This window comes from Muntiacus reevesi, chromosome 3, assembly GCF_963930625.1.
Source record: "Muntiacus reevesi chromosome 3, mMunRee1.1, whole genome shotgun sequence".
Classification (NCBI taxonomy): Eukaryota; Metazoa; Chordata; class Mammalia; order Artiodactyla; family Cervidae; genus Muntiacus; species Muntiacus reevesi.
The window spans coordinates 54,239,531-54,253,547 of record NC_089251.1 but is presented as its reverse complement, the minus strand read 5'-3'; the positions used below and the strand labels follow the sequence as shown (position 1 = coordinate 54,253,547).

At 44.4% G+C, this 14,017-nt stretch overlaps 1 protein-coding gene and 1 non-coding gene across 2 annotated transcripts in view; both read right to left on the bottom strand.

Annotated features, from left to right (window-relative positions):
- Positions 1-14,017, bottom strand: part of TCF7L1 (transcription factor 7 like 1) — a 189,576-nt gene that overhangs the window by 95,578 nt on the left and 79,981 nt on the right. The window lies entirely within an intron of this gene.
- Positions 5,303-5,409, bottom strand: LOC136165652 (U6 spliceosomal RNA). The gene has a single exon (XR_010662656.1). It is a non-coding gene; the product is annotated as a U6 spliceosomal RNA (small nuclear RNA).

Genomic DNA, 14,017 nt, shown 5'->3' with positions numbered 1-14,017 from the left:
GACACAGGACACTTCCAAAGGAGCTCGTGCTACCAGCCGGAAATGGCAGATCCTCAGGAATTCATACTCTCATCCGAGTGTTTATGGCTGACACATAAAGACAGTGGCCTAACTTCCAAATAGAACTGTGGAGCACAGAATGCCACGAAGGATATTTTGGGGTATGACTTCTACATGCAACAAATAATTGAAGAGATGGAAACAGCCGAATTATAGCACTGCTTTTTTCTTTTTTTTTCTTGGTGGCACCAGGCAGTTTGTTGGGATCTTAGTTCCCCAACCAGGGATGGAACCTGGGCCCCTAATAGTGGAAACAAGGACCCCTAAACAATGGACTGCCAGGGAATTCCCTTATAGTATATTCTTGACTTGTAGGCTTATATCTGATTATCTGTGATGAGGACTGCTAGAGAAGGTCAGAATTTGAAACTGACACAAACACAGGCCACTCCCAAGTTCAGCATTTTGAATGCAGTGGAAACAGCAACCCACTCCAGTACTCTTGCCTAGAAAACCCCATGGACAGAGGAACCTGGTGCAGGCTACTGTCCATGGGGTCGCAAAGAGTCAGACACAACTTAGCGACTTCACCTTCTTTCTTCTGTGACAGCACTCTGGTCCAAAAAGGAGCAGGGGCCCATTGCCACACCCTGTCCTAAAAGCCCTCCCTGGCCCCTGGCATGTAGAAAAACTGGAGGTTTCCCATTTGAGGCATTTCCTGAGCTCCCCAGTCACAGCCTATACAACTACATTCTGCCTCACCACCTACTCCACCCCACCAATTAATTGCCAGAACTCCTCCCAGAATCAAACAGATTCTCAGGCCGGTAGATGAGATTTGTCCTGTTCTAGTTCTGGGGTTTTCTAAAGGCCAGTCTATTTCCTAATCCGGTAACTGACACAGGTGTGAGACTTGGACCAGAAAGAAAGCTGAGCACCGAAAATTTGATGTTTTCGAACTGTGGTGCTGGAGAAGACTCTTGAGGGCCCCTTGGACTGCAAGGAGATCAAACCAGTCCATTTTAAAGGAAATCAGTCCTGAATATTCATTGGAAGGACTGATGCTGAAGCTTAAGCTCCCATACTTTGGCCACCTGATGCCAAGAGCTGACTCATCGGAAAAGACCCTGATGCTGAGAAAGATTGAGGGCAGCAAGAGAACAGGGCAACAGGATGAAATGGTTGAATGGCATCATCAGTTCAATGGAGATGAGTTTGAGCAAACTCAGGGAGATAGTGAAGGACAGCGAAGCCTGCTGTACTGCAGCCCATGGGGTCGCAAAGTTAGACATAACCGAGCAACTGACAACAACAACTGACATGACTCTTCCCATACCTCTCTTGGGACCCCAACAGTAAACCCAAGCACAACCTGCTGAGTGGGTGGTGTTGTCATCCAGAGGGGGAGTGTCTGTGGCCAACCTGTGACTGAGCATATCATTCTCCAGGATCTGAGGGTACAGAGGTGCATCTGGCCCCAAATCTTGAACAAGGCACATGGAAGAAGGTGAGAAAACGCAGCAGATGGAAGGAAGGCTGAATGGTGGCTAAGTGGTAGAGAATGTGCCTACTAAGCAGGAGATTCGGGTTAGATTCCTGGGTCGGGAAGATCTCCTGGAGGAGGGCATGGCAACCCACTCCAGGATTCTTGCCTGGAGAATCTCATGGACAGAGGAGTATGGTGGGCTACAGTCTATAGAATCAGATAGGACTTAGCGACTGAACAACAGCAAAGCAATATGCACCTTCCTACCTCTCCAAGCTGTTACCCTTGCTGTTCCCCTGTCTGCTATCCTCTCCTCACTCTCCAAGCTCAGACTTGACTCAAAAGACAACTCAAAAAAAAAAAAAAAAAAATCAAAACCCCAGACTGTGATGAGCTTTCCTTCCTTGGAACCACGGGTCAAACACATCAATGCTTCCTAAGATCAGGCACAGGGTAGTCCTGATAATAACAAAAGCCACAATAATCACAGTCTGGTGTTTCCTGTGAGGTGGGCCCAGGCCTTTCACATGGACTAAGCATTGAAGCCCACAGCAATCCTAGGAGGTGGACGCTGCCACTGCCCAGACATTGAGGGGTCAGGTAAGCTGCTCACAGTCATGCCAGTGCTAAGTGATGGTATTGTGCATGCTAAGTTGTCTCAGTCATGTCTGACTCTTTGCAACACCATGGACTGTAGACCACCATGCTCCTCTGTCCATGGGATTCTCCAGGCAAGAATACTGGAGTGGGTTGCCGTGCCCTCCTCCAGGGGATCTTCCCGACCCAGGGATCAAACCCATGTCTTTTATGTCTTCTGCATTGGCAGGCGGGTTCTTTATCCCTAGTGTCACCTGGACAGCCCAAGCTAATGGTGGGGTCAGCGCTGAATCTGGCCTTGCACTTGAAACCCCAACAACAAGGCTCTGCTGGAGGAGTAGGCACGGACCATTGGAGGGGGGCCGCCACCTGTTACCCTGCAGGAATCCAAGGCCAGCCCTGCTATGCCATGGATTTTTCAAAAAATTTTACATATTTTCAAACTTTGTAAAATCTCTGTTCTAGCCCCAAATTGCATCTGAGATGGAACTGGGCCAGTGGGCACAGGCCATGCCCACTGAGAACAGCGCATTCTGCACCTGACCAGGTACGGTCCTGTGGCGTCTCGCCTTCTAGGCCTGAAATCCTCATTTCTGTGTCTGTGGTTTCAGTTGGCACTTCCCTAATTTACAAGCTCAGTGAGGACGGAGAGCTGGGCTTAGAATACATCATGTTTTGTGAAATCCTCCATAGCCTCTTGCTCTCTTGGGAAGAGCAGGGGAGAGACTTGCCCTTATAGAAATCCTGCTAGGTGCCAAAGCTGTTCTAGAACTTTCCATGTAGCAGCTCATGTAGTCCTCACTTGTTGGGGTGGTACTGTTGACCTAGCTTTTTTTATTGTTTTTAAACAGGCAGAGCCCAGAGATAAATCCCCGAACCTATGGACACCTTATCTTCGACAAAGGAGGCAAGGATATACAATGGAAAAAAGACAACCTCTTTAACAAGTGGTGCTGGGAAAACTGGTCAACCACTTGTAAAAGAATGAAACTAGAACACTTTCTAACACCATACACAAAAATAAACTCAAAATGGATTAAAGATCTAAATGTAAGACCAGAAACTATAAAACTCCTAGAGGAGAACATAGGCAAAACACTCTCCGACATAAATCACAGCAGGATCCTCTATGACCCACCTCCCAGAATATTGGAAATAAAAGCAAAACTAAACAAATGGGACCTAATGAAACTTAAAAGCTTCTGCACTACAAAGGAAACTATAAGTAAGGTGAAAACACAGCCTTCAGATTGGGAGAAAATAATAGCAAATGAAGAAACAGACAAAGGATTAATCTCAAAAATATACAAGCAACTCCTGAAGCTCAATTCCAGAAAAATAAATGACCCAATCAAAAAATGGGCCAAAGAACTAAACAGACATTTCTCCAGAGAAGACATACAGATGGCTAACAAACACATGAAAAGATGCTCAACATCACTCATTATTAGAGAAATGCAAATCAAAACCACAATGAGGTACCATTACACGCCAGTCAGGATGGCTGCTATCCAAAAGTCTACAAGCAATAAATGCTGGAGAGGGTGTGGAGAAAAGGGAACCCTCTTACACTGTTGGTGGGAATGCAAACTAGTACAGCCACTATGGAAAACAGTGTGGAGATTTCTTAAAAAACTGGAAATAGAACTGCCATATGACCCAGCAATACCACTTCTGGGCATACACACTGAGGAAACCAGATCTGAAAGAGACACGTGCACCCCAATGTTCATCGCAGCACTGTTTATAATAGCCACGACATGGAAGCAACCTAGATGCCCATCAGCAGATGAATGGATAAGGAAGCTGTGGTACATATACACCATGGAATATTACTCAGCCGTTAAAAAGAATTCATTTGAATCAGTTCTAATGAGATGGATGAAACTGGAGCCCATTATACAGAGTGAAGTAAGCCAGAAAGATAAAGAACATTACAGCATACTAACACATATTTATGGAATTTAGAAAGATGGTAACGATAACCCTATATGCAAAACAGAAAAAGAGACACAGAAGTACAGAACAGACTTTTGAACTCTGTGGGAGAAGGTGAGGGTGGGATGTTTCGAAAGAACAGCACGTATATTATCTATGGTGAAACAGATCACTAGCCCAGGTGAGATGCATGAGACGAGTGCTCGGGCCTGGTGCACTGGGAGGACCCAGAGGAGTCGGGTGGAGAGGGAGGTGGGAGGGGGGATCGGGATGGGGAATACGTGTAACTCTATGGCTGATTCATGTCAATGTATGACAAAACCCACTGAAATGTTGTGAAGTAATTAGCCTCCAACTAATAAAATAAAATTTTTTTAAAAAAATAAAAAAAAAAGTTTTTCTAATCTGTAAAAAAAAAAAAATAATAAAATAAACAGAGGCAGATGGTGAATGGTTGAGGCGTTTGGTCTCTCACCTAAAGGCACGGGCATTAGAGACAGCCCCTTGCACGCTTCCCTCCAGCTGAGGGAACACTTGTAAATGACCGTTGATGTGTTCTATCTCCATGGTTCCGGCAAGGAAATCAATTCTTTTCTTTTTGACTGAGCTGTGTACAGCTGGTGGGATCCTAGTTCCCCAATCAGGGATCAAACCCACACCCTTGGCAGTGAAAGCTCAGAGCCCTAACCACTGGACTGCCAAGGTTGTTGTCGTTCAATGGCTAAGTTGTATCTGACTCTTTGTGACTCCATGGATTGCAGCACGCCAGGCTTCCCTGTCCTTCACTATCTCCCAGAGCTGGTTCAAACTTATGTCCATTGAGTCGGTGATGACATCTGACCATCTCATCCTCTATTGCCCTCTTCTCCTCTTGCCCTCAATCTTTCCCAGAATCAGGGTCTTTTCCAATGAGTTGGCTCTTTAAGTCAGGTGACCAGGGTATTGGACTGCCAGGGAATTCCCATCAATTCTTTTTTTTTTTAATACTACAACTAATTTTTTTTTCCATTTATTTTTATTAGTTGGAGGCTAATTACTTTAAATATTGTAGTGGTTTTTGCCATACATTGACATGAATCAGCCATGTGTTCCCCATCCCGATCCCCTCTCCCACCTCCCTCCCCACCCCATCCCTCTGGGTCGTCCCAGTGCACCAGCCCCGAGCACTTGTCTCATGCATCCAACCTGGGCTGGTGATCTGTTTCACCCTTGATAATATACATGATTCGATGCTGTTCTCTCTATAACATCCCACCCTCGCCTTCTCCCACAGAGTCCAAAAAAAATATGGAACGCTTCACGAATTTGCGTGTCATCCTTGCAGAAGGGCCATGCTAATCTTCTCTGTATCATTCCAATTTTAGTATATGTGCTGCCGAAGCGAGCACCCCATCAATTCCTAAATTAACTACTGAGGGGGCTGTTTATGTTCAAAAGGCTCGCAGTAAGAAATAAAGTACTCAGACTCCTGAATACCTAAATTCTCAGAGTTTGGGGGGCCATCCTGTCTGCCTTGAAGACTGAACACTGCTCTAGAGATAAAGGTTTATTCAGCAATATTACTCAGGAGTGTTTGCTAAACCCCTTGGAGGGTGGAGGTGAGGGGTCCCAAAGTGGAAAAGCAAGGTGTCTCAGGGGATAGACCCCTCACACTGTGTGGCCAGAGGCAGCCCAGAGCAGACAGAGCATGGATCCTGGGTTCCATAGCTCATGCACCATGCAATCTGGGCCAGTCTCTGCCTCCTCCACGTTTCAGTTTCCCACCTACAACAAAGGGATGATGAGGCTGGACCTAATAGTGCTCACTAACTCACGGCTGCTCTGAGAGTTAAATTAGTTGAAATCTGTGTTTATAGCCATAACTGACATGTGGCAAACCTCCAAAGTGGTGTTAGTTAGTATTTAGAATCCCACATCAAGACCACTGGTGGTCCAGTGGTCAAGAATCTGCCTTGCAACACAGGGGAATCGGGTTCAACAACCTGGTCTCAGAAGATTCCACATGATGCAGGACAACTAAGCCCATGCGCCACAACTACTCAGCCCTAGAGCCCATAAGCTGCAACTACTGAGCCTGTGCTCTGCAACAAGAGACGCCACACCAATGAGAAGCAGAGAATGCAACTAGAGAGCAGTCTCTGCTCACTGCAACAAGAGAAAGCCTTCAGGCAACAGCAAAGACCAAGCACAGCCAAAAATAAATACTTAAATATAAATGTATACAGAACCCTATCAAGGCACCTCTGCCACCCTCCATGGAAGGGACAGGTCCTAACAGACTCGGTCAAAGAGTCAGGAAGAGCCTGGATGAACCCAGCCCTTCCGCACTGCCATTAGATGCTCCCTTGGGCAGTCTAGAGAGAACTTTCTCCTCTGGATGGGTCTCAGCTGGGTCTCATTATTTATAGCGGGTTTTGCTCCATCTTCTTAGGTTTTCCAGGTAGATGATTTGCAAACAGGGATCGTTTTACCTACCATCTTTATTGTCATGGCTACTCTGTCAATGCAACCCCTCTCCATTCCTAGCTCTTCACATTTGCCATTTATTCAAAGGACAAACCTCTCCTTAGCAATGACCTGGGGTCACTGCTAGAGATGATTGCCAAGGGGAGAAATTGGAGGGCTCAGTAAGGGGCTGGCTGCAGCTGTGCTAGGTCGAAGGTTGCCCTAGAAGGGTGGGCAGCTCCTGAGAGAAGTAGGAATTCAACCCCTGAATGAGGACACTCAGGGCTTGTGGAGTAGGGGATAGGCAGGAAGGGAACCTCTCAGGGGGCAGAGGAGAGCCAGAGCTGCGGTCACCATAGGACCCAATAATGGTCCTGTGGCTGGGAGTGTCCCCTACCGGACCGGACAAGGGGCTAGGACCCAAAGTGCTGTTGAATCAGCACTGACCTGTGAAGGTTACACCCTGTCCCCACAGACACCACCTAGCAAAAGGTCTTCTAGATGATCTCTCCCTCCAGGATTTTAGGTATATGGAGATGGAAATGCCTTTAAAAAAAAAAAGAGAGACACCCATGTCTCAAGTGGGAGATCCCATTAAAGAAGGTAAACAAAAAACCCAAAACAAACAAACAAAAAAAAGAAGGTAAGCAGTTTCCTAACTCACTAACAATCTTACTGGGACTGTCCAGGTGGCCCAGTGGTAAGACTTTGTGCTTCCACTGCAGGGGGCATGGGTTCGATCCCTGGTTGGGGAACTAAGATCCTGCAAGCTGAATAATGCGGCCAAAACAAAAACAAACACACATACACCCACATACACATACAAAACCCCCAAAACCAATCTCACTGATTTCCATGTCTAGGCCCACCCCAGGTTTACTAACCTTCCAGGACTGGACATATCGGTCATATATGTGACGGGAATTGTCTAATAATTTGGAAACGGAACAGTTGCAGCAGAAGGTTTCTGTGCAAAGGTGTTGCTTCACATCACTGAGACCCTGTGTCAGCCCTGGAGATGGCCCTTCCATCTCAGTGCTATATCTTCTACTTCTTGGGATGGCGCAGGAATCTGCATTTCAACAAACACCCAGGGTGCTTCTGGAGCAAAGGTCTGGGACCACACTATGAGAATTACTGTTCTGAGAGTTCTGCAGGCTCAGAGCCCCTGACCATGTACATCCCTACTCCCTCCTCTGACCCAGGGGGCCCTCTCAGACATTCAACTGTGAGCAGCTCCCTTTGGGAACACAGGCTCCCGGTCAGTGGACACACCACAGGAAAAGAAGCAAGCTGACCAGTGACTCCAGACATTGCATCTCCCATCCCCAATTATGGAGGATGGATAGGGCTATAGAACATCCAACGAAGCTCTCCCAGCTCATTCAAGTGCCAACTAGTTTCACGTGCACCTGTGGTCATGGCCTCAAGCAAAGGAAGGAGATGTCCCATGGGTTTCTGTGCCTTTGTGGGTCCTACACTGGGGTCCCCAAATCACCATGCTCCTCTGGGTTGCTGCCTGGGGACTGACTTCCTTATTCACCCTCAGGCCCCTTCCCAGGGGCCTTGGATGTACATATTCCTCTGTCCCACTTGGAGAAAACTCTCCTAACCAGAGCACCCTCTTCACCTGTTCACCCTGTGGCACCTTTTAGATGAAGAGAAATATTCAACCCTGTTTTTCAACGACTCCTATAAAACCTATAACAGACGTGGAGGAAAAAGAAATCGATGACATACAAATGGGGTTGAACCTGCCAGGCTCAGAATATTTTGAAAAAAATAATCTTTAGCAATCTCTTATTAATTTCATATTGACTCCCATGGGGAAGAAGAAAAAAATTCATTTTTTAAATAATCTATCACTTCCTCAAGATAATAAAAAATGAACTGAAGATAGCAAAAATGTAGCCTATAAACATTTTTTTTTCTTCCTGGAATTGTCCCTTACACACACAAAAAAAGGGAGTTCCAAGCATTCCAGAATCTTTCCCTCTGTATTTGCAGGGGATTGGTTCATGATCCACATCTGTGGATGGTTGAGTCCTTTATAAGAAACAGCGTTGAATTTGCAGATAACCTAGGCACATCCTACTATATCCTTTAGACCATGCCTAGATTACTTATAATACCCAATACAAGGTAAATGCTATATACAAAGCTGTCACTGTGTGATAAATTCAAGTTTTCCTTGTTAGGGCTTTCTGGAATTTTTTCCCTGAATATTTTAACCTGCAGTTGGTCAAACTGGTGATTTGAAAGCCGCAGATATGGAAGGCAAACTGTATTTGGCCCCAGATATGTGGGAAAACTAAAACTGCATGTGTGACAGATAAATGCATATCTAGAAATCACTCTGAAAACATGCTATGGTAAGAATTTAGCTTTTCAACCACGAAAGAGATATGGCTCACCCCCTCACTTCCTTCGGCCATCCCTGCTATCTCAAACAGTAATCTGCCTGCAATGCAGGAGATTTGGATTCAATCCCTGAGTCAGGAAGTTCCTGGAGAAGGGAATGGGTATGCATTCTAGTATTCTTGCCTGGAGAATTCCATGGACAGAGAAGCCTGGCAGGCTACAGTCCATGGGGTGGCAAAGAATCAGACATGACTGAGCGAATAACACACTTTCACCTCCTCCAGGTCTCTGCTTAAAAGTCACATCTGTGAGGCATTTCCTAACATTATACAACAGCATCCCAACCTTTACTCTCAGTTTCTTGCTCTCTTCTCTTTTCCTCATCAATACCTAACACACTGTTTATTTATTCAGTCTCTCTTTCAACCAGAAGGTAAGCAACTTAAAAGCTGACATTTTCTTCCCTGCTATATACCCAGTACCTTGAAAGTGCCTGACAGGTCAATGAAGTGAAGGACCCTGCCCATCTGTCCATATGAGTGTGTGTATGCATGCAGATAAGTCACTTCAGTCGTGTCTGACTCTTTGCGACCCCAGGAACTGTAGCCTGCCAGGTTTATCTGTCCATGGGATTCTCCAGGCAAGAATACTGGAGTGGATTGCCATGCCCTCCTCCAGGGGATCTTCCTAGCCCACGGACTGAACCTGAGTCTCTTATGTCTCCCACATAGCACCACCTGGGAAGCCCATAAATGAGTACTAAAATTCATTATCAAAATATGGGCTGAAATCCCCATTTGTTTCTGTATCAGTGAAGGTGCCTCTGAAATGTTTGAGAAAAACTTGGAATGAGGAGTAATGTAGCTAAACTTTTTTTGGTGATAGATTACCATCCTTCACACCATCGTTCAGAATGATATTTCTGGCTGGAGAGTCAAGTCCACATTCCGCTTTGAGGGACTGGGTTTCAAGTGCTCAGTCTTAAAGACAAATCCGTAGAAGACTGGATTTTCTTTGTTACTAGGGCAAAATATCTTGTATTGTTGTTGTTTCCTGGGATTTATTTTCTTCTCCTAAAATTACAATACATGCTACAATTTTCTGTTGCATAAGATGAACGAGAATCTCCTTATTAAACTATTAGTTCCTTGAAGGGAGATATTAACTGTAGATTCACAGCACCAAGAATAGCGGCTGGCCCAGAAAAGAGCCTTAAAGCAAGTGTAATGAGATCAAAGAACCTCAGCTTAAAGACTCTGCCTGGTCTGGTTTAGCACAAATCCTGTTCTCAATTCGGTGTCTGCCTCATGCTGTAGGATTTCAGGCTCTGGAACTGATTTTCCAGAAAATTAAATGAAATGATAACTTACAAACAGCATCCATTTTGAAGCCTGGGGTTAGCTTGGCAGTCAATCGGTAAGTGGCAGGGGTGACTGTTTTGTCCCCAAAATGCAGACAGAACGATGATTGTTCATGTAGCTTTTGCATTATCATTTTAAGTGTCCACCAGAATCTTGACTTGGCACACAACCCTAAACCCCACTAACACATTCTGTGGTCACATAGCCCCATAGGGTCAGGGAGGAATGCAGCTAGTCTGGTCAAAAACTAATGCAAAAGGTCTCAGTGATAAAAGGGCCACCAACAAGGCGAGTCAGTTTGGCGTGGGTGGGAGAAAGGGCACTAACTTTCCCACAAGCTGGAGGTAATCCCAACAGAGAGGTCACCCTCGGGCCATACACTCCCGTTTTTCTACCATGGCCCTAGCCCCAGGACTCCCCGGCCAGAGTACCTGAGCCCAGGAGGAGGGATTTAATGCCCCTAGGGCTTTACCTTCAGTTGGAAATGTCCTTCTCTGTCAATGATAGAAGGTCAGTTGCAGACAGCATACTAAGAAAAGAAAGCCTCTAAGTAGGTGATTGGAGAAGGAAATGGCAACCCACTCCAGTACTCTTGCCTGGAAAATCCCATGGACAGAGGAGCCTGGTGGGCTATAATCCACAGGGTCGCAGAGAGTCAGACATGACTTAGTGACTAAACAACAACATCAAAGTAGGTGATAGTCCTTATCGATGATTTATCAATCCCAGGATCCAACTAAAGTGCTAACATTTAATTTTTACATAATGTCCACTGTTTGATTCATGGATTGATTGATTGGGGCTTCCCAGGTGGTTCAGTGGTAAAGAATCCATGTGCCAATGCAGGAGACAAGGGTTCTATCCCTGAGTCAGGAAGATCCCCGGGAGAAAGAAAGGGCAACCGACTCCAGTATTCTTGCTGGGAAATCCCATGGACAAGAAGCCTGGCAGGCCACAGTCCATGAGGTCACAAAAGAGTCAGACACAACATTTATTTATTGGCCGAACCACAATGCATTTGGGATCTTAGCTCCCCAACCAGTGATTGAACCTGTGCCCCCTGCCTTGGAAGCGGGGTCTTAACGCTGAATCATGAAGGAAGTGCCTCCACTGTTCTTAAAATCTGTTAGAGTTGGGAAGTCATTATATGAAAAATATCAAATAAAGGATGGGAGTTGACAAGCACTCCTGTCTGCTGCCCCCAAAGTCTTCCATCAATATATCCATCACCCCTGAGTGCAGAGGCTCATGACAATTTATCTGGACAGGAATCTATCACTTCAAGACTAGAAATACTCAACCTTTGGTTGACAATCAGTTCTACAGATGTGTGGTATCTTTGCTGCCAGAAAACAAAGACTGTCAATACACACCTTTCCCGCTGCCCTCAGCTCTAAGGCCAGCACTGTACTGAGAGGGAAATGGGCAGTAACCTTCCTGTAAGGGCCGGGGGCCATTGTCAGATATTGTTTTTAAAAACATCTTTCTTGTTTTTTTCAATTTACAAAAGCAATATATATATTATTATTATTTTAAAACAACCTGAAACATGACTCAAATTTAGAAAATGAAAAGTTCTCCAAACCCCATGAACTTCCAGGTAGTTTTCCATGCACAGATTAAAGAAGATTAAAGAAGAAACCTAAAACATACCTTTAACAAAGATATTTTCTCTTTGTTAGAAAGAAAACCAAAAAATGAGGTACGAATTCTGCCCATTGACTTAGTTTAAATTTAAAAAGTTGTTGAGACTATGGAAAGTCTGGAACAGACATGCTGTGAACAGAAGTATAATTTCTATTCACATGTCTGTTTACAGAAAGTCTTTCTAGATGGCATTTTGGCCAAATTTATTAAAATTTAAAATGCACCCACACCATTAGACCCAGTAAATTTGCTATCAGGAATCTGTTCTAGAGAAAGACTAACTTATGGGTATAAAGAGACATGTACAAGAGGTTTTTTCTTTCTTTCTTTTTTTTTTGAATGTTCATCAAAATGGGAATGGTTCCAAGGTAATCTTTACTGCGGAATGTAACACAGCAGCTAAGAAGAATGAGGTTGACCCATATGTACTGATCTGGAAAGGTCTCTGAGATACACTAAATGGAACCACACACACACATGTTACTGAGTATGAATAATATGACTGTGTTAAAAAAAATTTATGAAATAATCATAGCAGCTATGTACAACTGGCCTTCCATATCCTCGAATTTCATATCTCAGGAATTAGCCAACTGCAAAACAAAAATATTCCGAGGAAAAAATAAATTCCTGAAAGTTCCAGAAAGCAAACCTTGAATTTGCCATGCACCAGCCAATGCTATTTACACAGCATTAAAAAAAATTTTTTTTTTTCCTTCACCAAGCCACTCGGCATGCAGAATTTTAGTTCCCCGGTCAGGGATTGAACCCTTGCCCCCAGCAGTGGAAACATGGAGTTTCAACCAGTGGCCAGGGAAGTCCCATACATAGCATTTACATTGTAGTAAGTATTATAGGTAATCCAGAAATGATTTAAAGTATAAGGGAGGATACATATGGATTATACACAAATATTACAGGCATACCTTCGGAGATATTAAGGGTTCAGTTTGAGCCCATTCAATAAATAAAGCAGATGATATAATAAAGCAAGTCACATGGATCTTTTGGTTTCCCAGTTCATATAAAAGCTGTGTTGAGGTCCAGTTAAGTGTACAATAGCATTTTATCTATAAAAAAGTGTACATATCTTAATTAAAAACCACTTTATTTGGCTTCCCTGGTGGTTCAGTGGTAAAGAATCCACCTGCCAATGCAGGAGACTCAGGTTCAATCCCTCGTCTAAGAAGATCCCATGGGCCTCAGAGCAACTAAGCCAGTGCACCGCAACTATTGAGCCTGTGCCCCGGAGCCCAGGAGCTGCAACTACTGAGCCTACGCAGAGGCTGTGCTCTGCAAGAAGAGAAGTCTGAGCGCAGCAACTGGAGAGTGGCCTTGCTCTCTGCAACTAGAGAAAAGCACCGAAGACCCAGCACAGCCGAAAAGACAACAACAACAACAAAATTTTATTGCTCATCATCTGAACCTTCAGGTTATAACCTTTTTGCAACAATAATATCAAACAGCACTGATCACAGACCACCAAAACAAATATGCGAAAGTTCGAAATGCTGCTAGAATTACCAAAACATGACAGAGACATGAAGTGAACAAACGCTGTTGGAAAAAGGTCACCCGAAGACTTGCTTAATGCAGGGTTGCCACACGCCTTCCATTTGCAAAAAACGAAATTTGTGAAAATTCTGCCAAGTGCAATAAATCAAAGTACAATAAAAACAGGGTACGCCTGTATGCCATTTTATGTAAGGGACTTGTGCATCCTCCAATTTTGTGATCCACAGCAGGAGATCCTGGAACAAACCTACCACAGGTAACAGAGGAACAACTGTATGTATGTGTTCAAATCAGCCTGGAAGCCCAGAGTGTGGAGTAAACTGAAGCTAGAAAGAGAGAGAAAGGAAGAAGAGGTCAAGACATAATTTTATTTCCCTTGTATTGTTTGAATGTTTTACTACAATTAGCATGCATGACCCTCATAAGTGTAAAAACGAATGATGAGAACACTCCTGGTGGTCCAGTAGCTAAGACTCCATGCTCCCAAATGCAGAGGGCTCGGGTTTGATCCCAGGTCAGGGAACTAGATCCCACATGCTGCAACTAAGATTCTGCATCCCGAAAATAAGACCTGGTACAGCCAAATAAATAAATATTTTTACAAAAATCTATAAAAAATGATGAAACAAAATCTTTAATCCAGTTGACATACTTGATTTTAGCATGA